The sequence below is a fragment of the Lasioglossum baleicum genome, unplaced genomic scaffold (assembly GCF_051020765.1).
Source record: "Lasioglossum baleicum unplaced genomic scaffold, iyLasBale1 scaffold2358, whole genome shotgun sequence".
Classification (NCBI taxonomy): domain Eukaryota; kingdom Metazoa; phylum Arthropoda; class Insecta; order Hymenoptera; family Halictidae; genus Lasioglossum; species Lasioglossum baleicum.
Genome location: NW_027471417.1, coordinates 5,709 through 12,500, shown reverse-complemented (window position 1 = coordinate 12,500; position 6,792 = coordinate 5,709). Strand labels below are relative to the sequence as shown.

The 6,792-nt window shown below is 46.7% G+C and overlaps 2 non-coding genes across 2 annotated transcripts in view; both read right to left on the bottom strand.

Annotated features, from left to right (window-relative positions):
* LOC143221390 (5.8S ribosomal RNA) overlaps positions 1–120 on the bottom strand; it is a 155-nt gene extending 35 nt beyond the window's left edge. Inside the window, exon 1 of the ribosomal RNA XR_013011761.1 lies at positions 1–120. This exon is cut by the window's left edge and continues 35 nt beyond it. This is a non-coding gene — a ribosomal RNA (5.8S ribosomal RNA).
* Positions 121–2,871: 2,751 nt separating this feature from the next.
* LOC143221393 (small subunit ribosomal RNA) lies at positions 2,872–4,788 on the bottom strand. Its single transcript, XR_013011764.1, has one exon. It is a non-coding gene; the product is annotated as a small subunit ribosomal RNA (ribosomal RNA).
* Positions 4,789–6,792: the final 2,004 nt, after the last annotated feature.

Sequence of the window (6,792 nt, the reverse complement as noted above, 5' to 3'; positions counted from 1 at the left end):
CGTGGACCGCAATGTGCGTTCGAAATGTCGATGTTCATGTGTCCTGCAGTTCACACGTTGACGCGCAATTAGCTGCGTTCTTCATCGACCCACGAGCCAAGTGATCCACCGTTCAGGGTAATCGTATAATTTTTGTACATATTGTGTGTGTATCTCATCTCTTGGTTCTATCAACATAAAAGTTGATACCCGAACCTCCGACCAGGCGCGTGAAGGAGATTCAGGCGTCGCCGTCGCTAGACGACGACAAAAGCGTCTCGCGGGATGGAAACCGTCGAAATGCGAGCATGAAAATGCACGCATCCGACAACCCCCGGGTGTACAGTACCTTGAAAAACCAGCGAAAGACACAGGGGAACGCGAACAGACACGACGGGGAATAATCGACCCGATACAGTGATCCGTAACAGCGCTCAAAACCCTCGCGCACTTCCGATCAATCGCGCCGTGTTTCCTCGTCTTTTTTTATTCGCGTTTCGCTTCTTCGACACACGCGATCGTCGACTCCGACGGAGAGATCTTTCGATTCGATATATGCTTTAGCGGACTACACGGCCGGCTCTTTGCCGGGTCTTTCGTCCCGTTCTCGTGCCGTGCGAGAACCGCTCGACAGAGTCGGGGTGTCAGACTCTCGCTGCTTTAAAACGAGCTTCACTGCCGGTCCTGCATTCGCAATCGAGGAAAGACATCCGTCGGTGGATTCGAACGAACGGGAGCGATATAGCGACGCATAGCAACACGCGGAATAGATTAAAAAGAAGCGGACATCTCAGCCGGCTCTTTGCCGGGTCTTTCGTCCCGTTCTCGTGCCGTGCGAGAATCGCATGGCAGAGTCGGGTGTCGGACCTCACAGCTTTAAAACGAGCTTCACAGCCGGTCCCCTCCTTTCTCTCTCTTCTCATCCACGATCGACGAGGCGACGCGCGTTTTTCATTTCTAGATAACCCGGACTTCTCATTTCTCTCGTACGAAACGAAAGAACGAGTATCCATATACCGACAAGACATTATTAGTATCAGAAGATACGACGAAGACTAGAGGAAAGAAGCGGGATGCGAGCGAAACGGCCACTCCGGAACGTCGCGAAACGAATGTTCGACGGTTTCTCGTTCCATCGTGACGCGTTACGGCTCGGGCGTTCCACGTCTCTGGGTCTAGCGATCGCACTTCTGTAAGAGCCGCACGCGCAGAAACTCTCCCCATTATAGGCGTCGACTCGCCCACTCCGAGAGACAGGGAATCTCGTTACGCGGACAGAAGAAGAAACGGTGGAGAGTTTGAGATGTTCAAATGGCGGGTGACTTCGCTCTACGAACGGTCGTGATTCGTTCCGACGGGGATTGTGCATCCGCCGACTCTCTACGTGCCATACCAGTGCCCGACGAAGGAACCACAAGGTCGATGGAGTTTACAATGCCAACGACGGTAATTCCAACGAAGACCCAATACGTACACCCTCACTCCACTCGATTGAGATAAACCAATCACGATACCATCCGCTTCATCACGCGCACCTCACGCAAGCACTATCGCATCTCTGTAATTCTCACTTCGCGCCTCTCTTCCCGGTAACAAGACTCGACCCATCGTCGATAGTGGGTAGACGCCGTTGTCGGGAACCACCTCTGGCGGGCTCATTCGGTAACCTCCGAATACGACGAAGGCTAGTGGAAAGGAGCGGGATGCGAGCGAAACTGCCACTCCGGAACGTCGCGAAACGAATGTTCGACGGTTTCTCGTTCCATCGTGACGCGTTACGGCTCGGGCGCTCCACGTCTCTGGTCTTGCGATCGCACTTCGGTAAGAGCCGCACGCGCAGAAACTCTCCCCATTATAGGCGTCGACTCGCCCACTCCGAGAGACAGGGAATCTCGTTACGCGGACAGAAGGAAAGACGGTGGAGAGTTTGAGATGTCAAGTGGCGGGTGACTTCGCTCTACGAACGGTCGTGATTCGTTCCGACGGGGATTGTGCATCCGCCGACTCTCTACGTGCCATACCAGTGCCCGACGAAGGAACCACAAGGTTCGATGGAGTTTACAATGCCAACGACGGTAATTCCAACGAAGACCCAATACGTACACCCTCACTCCACTCGATTGAGATAAACCAATCACGATACCATCCGCTTCATCACGCGCACCACACGCAAGCACTATCGCATCTCTGTAACTCTCACTTCGCGTCTCTCTTCCCGGTAACAAGACTCGACCCATCGTCGAAAGTGGGTAGACGCCGTTGTTGGAAAATCTGGCGGCTCTTTGCGCCTTGAAAAAAAAAATAAAAAGGAACACCTATCGGGTGATTTGTGCTCCCGACGGACGGGAGAATCGAAGATTCTCCGCACGTAAGCCGCCTTGTCATACAGCAGAGCAGGATATACCTCTCTGTGCATGATCGTTCGAGTAAAAAGGAACACCTATCGGGTGATTTGTGCTCCCGACGGACGGGAGAATCGAAGATTCTCCGCACGTAAGCCGCCTTGTCATACAGCAGGAGCAGGATATACCTCTCCTGTGCATGATCGTTCGAATTTCACATGACTGCAGAATTTCATGCATGTGTTTCTTTTTCAATATGAACCTTCCCCAATGGGGATTCATATATATATATATATATATATATATATATATATATATACATACATATGTATATATCCTCCTTTCTATGATTTTGTTCGTTACGACTTTTAATATATTTTCATACCAGCATTTTCATGTGTTTCTTTTTAAATATGATTCTTCCCCACTGGGATTCATATATATTTCTATGGTTTGGCTAGAGTTCTCCTTCTCGCATGTTTGTATAAATATGATTCTTCCCCACTGGGATTCATATTTTCTCAATGCTTTGAGTTTGTGTGTTATTCGTTAATGATCCTTCCGCAGGTTCACCTACGGAAACCTTGTTACGACTTTTACTTCCTCTAAATGATCAAGTTTGGTCATCTTCCCGCAACATCGGCAATGCGTAAACATTGCCGGGCTGCAGTCCGAAGACCTCACTAAATCATTCAATCGGTAGTAGCGACGGGCGGTGTGTACAAAGGGCAGGGACGTAATCAACGCGAGCTTATGACTCGCGCTTACTGGGAATTCCTCGTTCATGGGGAATAATTGCAAGCCCCAATCCCTAGCACGAAGGAGGTTCAGCGGGTTACCCGGGTCTTTCGGCCAGGGAAAACACGTTGATTCCTTCAGTGTAGCGCGCGTGCGGCCAGAACATCTAAGGGCATCACAGACCTGTTATTGCTCAATCTCGTGCGGCTAGAAGCCGCCTGTCCCTCTAAGAAGATTTGTTTGTACGTTAGTAGTAAAAACCCACCGACAGAAGCCGGGGGCCTTCGAGATACCATAATTTACGTCTATTTAACAGGCTAGAGTCTCGTTCGTTATCGGAATTAACCAGACAAATCGCTCCACCAACTAAGAACGGCCATGCACCACCACCCACCGAATCAAGAAAGAGCTATCAATCTGTCAATCCTTCCGGTGTCCGGGCCTGGTGAGGTTTCCCGTGTTGAGTCAAATTAAGCCGCAGGCTCCACTCCTGGTGGTGCCCTTCCGTCAATTCCTTTAAGTTTCAGCTTTGCAACCATACTTCCCCCGGAACCCAAAAGCTTTGGTTTCCCGGAAGCTGCCCGCCGAGTCATCGGAGGAACTTCGGCGGATCGCTGGCTGGCATCGTTTATGGTTAGAACTAGGGCGGTATCTGATCGCCTTCGAACCTCTAACTTTCGTTCTTGATTAATGAAAACATTTTTGGCAAATGCTTTCGCTTCTGTCCGTCTTGCGACGATCCAAGAATTTCACCTCTAACGTCGCAATACGAATGCCCCATCTGTCCCTATTAATCATTACCTCGGGGTTCCGAAAACCAACAAAATAGAACCGAGGTCCTATTCCATTATTCCATGCACACAGTATTCAGGCGAAGATAGCCTGCTTTGAGCACTCTAATTTGTTCAAAGTAAACGTACCGGCCCACCTCGACACTCAGTGAAGAGCACCGCGATGGGATATTGGTTGGACCGCCCCGTGAAGAGCAAAGCCCACCGGTAGGACGTACCACATAATGCCAGTTAAACACCGCGAGCGGTGAACCGACACTGTGACACACAGATTCAACTACGAGCTTTTTAACCGCAACAACTTTAATATACGCTATTGGAGCTGGAATTACCGCGGCTGCTGGCACCAGACTTGCCCTCCAATGGATCCTTGTTAAAGGATTTAAAGTGTACTCATTCCGATTACGGGGCCTCGGATGAGTCCCGTATCGTTATTTTTCGTCACTACCTCCCCGTGCCGGGAGTGGGTAATTTGCGCGCCTGCTGCCTTCCTTGGATGTGGTAGCCGTTTCTCAGGCTCCCTCTCCGGAATCGAACCCTGATTCCCCGTTACCCGTTACAACCATGGTAGGCGCAGAACCTACCATCGACAGTTGATAAGGCAGACATTTGAAAGATGCGTCGCCGGTGCTATAAGACCATGCGATCAGCACAAGGTTATTCAGAGTCACCAAAACAAACGATGGACAGACGTTACCGCCCGCCACCGATTGGTTTTGATCTAATAAAAGCACTCCGACCATCTCTGATCGGAGCTTCGTTGGCATGTATTAGCTCTAGAATTACCACAGTTATCCAAGTAAATGTAGATATGATCTAAGAAACCATAACTGATTTAATGAGCCATTCGCGGTTTCACTTTAATACAGCCTGTACTGAGACATGCATGGCTTAATCTTTGAGACAAGCATATGACTACTGGCAGGATCAACCAGGGAGCACTACTCTTTAAAAGAAGTGCAAAAAAATTTACTCGTCGCCGACCCTCTTCGGAGTCGAATCGACGATACTTTTCGTTCGCTTTTCACACACTCCTCCTCCTTATCAGCTTACGTTTTCAGAGAGAAGTGAGCGCATTTGTGTCTCTTTCTTTCGTCTTTCGTCCAACGTGTATTTCAAGAAAAATTTCACGCAACGGCCTGCCCCTTCCTTTTGACCGTGCGATCTATACCAAATATATTTTTATAAAGCCATTTTGGTATGTTCCTTCATTCATTCATTTCTTACTTCTCCAGAAATGTCACGCGTGCGATCATCCATTTCCTTCGCAGAAGTCCTCTTATAATATTTCGCTTATATATACACATCGACAGGAAAATTGTTAAAGTGTGTACAAAATAGTGTGTAAAATATAATATTTCTTATCCAGCTTTTTATAAATGTATGTTTACTGCCTTTCGACACAGCAAGAGTGGTTTCTCCTCTGCCACCCAATATTAGCCGTACGCCCACGTTCTCGATCGTGCAAGCACGAGAGATCGTTTGCCCGCTGGTCAATGAGCGAGAAGCCCCGTTTCTCAAGCTAGTGCCGTCCAACAGTAACATCTGAGTTCCTCTACCACTCGCTGATAGCACGTACGCTCACGTTCTCGATCGTGAAGAGAGATCGTTTGCCATGCTGGGCTGACGAGCGAGGAACTCTTTGCGTTATAGGACGTCTTCTAAAACTCTCTCTTTGCATTTGCCTTCTTTCGTAATATAAATATCACGAAAGTATTTCATTTCAATCCGTGTTTCATTAGTAAAAGTTCAGTTTTAGTTTAACTGTAAATTTTCGAAACGAAAAAATTTCGCTCGGAATATCAAGAGTTGATGCTCAGTTAGTACAAGTATACGAAAATATCGAATACAGGTATCCAACCTCCTCTATGGGAGGCTCACCACATAAGGGCCATTCGGTCTGAGACACCGACCCGTGGTCATGCTGTGTAGAGAAAATTCGAAACGAAACGCGGTGCAAAACAGTCGAGACATAGTCTCGAGGAGCTCGGTGAACTGCCTCTCGACCGAGATCGTAGAGTAGCCACCAGCCCGACGCTGTTCCGACCGGCTCGCTCGAACCGACGTGTTCTCTTATAGATACCGAATGCGCCGCCGGGCCGACGGCGCCGCGCGGTGAATAGTATAGGAGTAAGTGGGGGTAAACCGCTGTGGCAACAGACCATCCGGCCGGGCTGTTGGAACTTAGATTATGAACGGGGGTCGAATCGAACGTATATTAACAACCACAAATAATGAATCTAAACATTACTACACACAATTTAGCAACTTTTTTACCATATAAAAAAAATTTTTTTTTTTATTTTTCACATATTTACAACAATGAAATTTGTTCATATCCATGTTAAAATTATTTAAATGTTCAATCCTTATATAAAACATTATTCTAAACACGAATATACCATTTTTATTAATGGGAAAAATTTATTTTACGAAATAATCGAAAATAACCTGCCGGACGTTTCATGGGTTACGCACATATATGTTCTTATCTGCTCGCTCGAAACGACTTTTCGCAACAAAGTTCGATCAGGAATAAAATCCTTTAATATTAACTTTAGAATTTTCTAAATGAAATATCCATGTATAAAACAGTATTCTGAACACGAAAAACCGATTTTCATTAAAGAGAAAAATTTAATTTACGAAATAATTCAAAATAATCAATTTCTTATTGAAGTAAAAACTCTTAATATTCAATTTAGAATTTTCTGAATGCTTAATCCGTGTATAAAACAGTATTCTGAACACGAATATACCATTTATATTGACGGGAAAAATTCATTTTACGAAATAATCGAAAATAATCGGTCGGACGTTTCATGGGTTAGGCACATTATGTTCCTATCTGCTCGCTCGGAACGCCTTTACGCAACCAAGTTCGTTCAAGAATAAAATGGTTTAATATTGACTTTAGAATTTTCTCAATGCTCAATCCATGT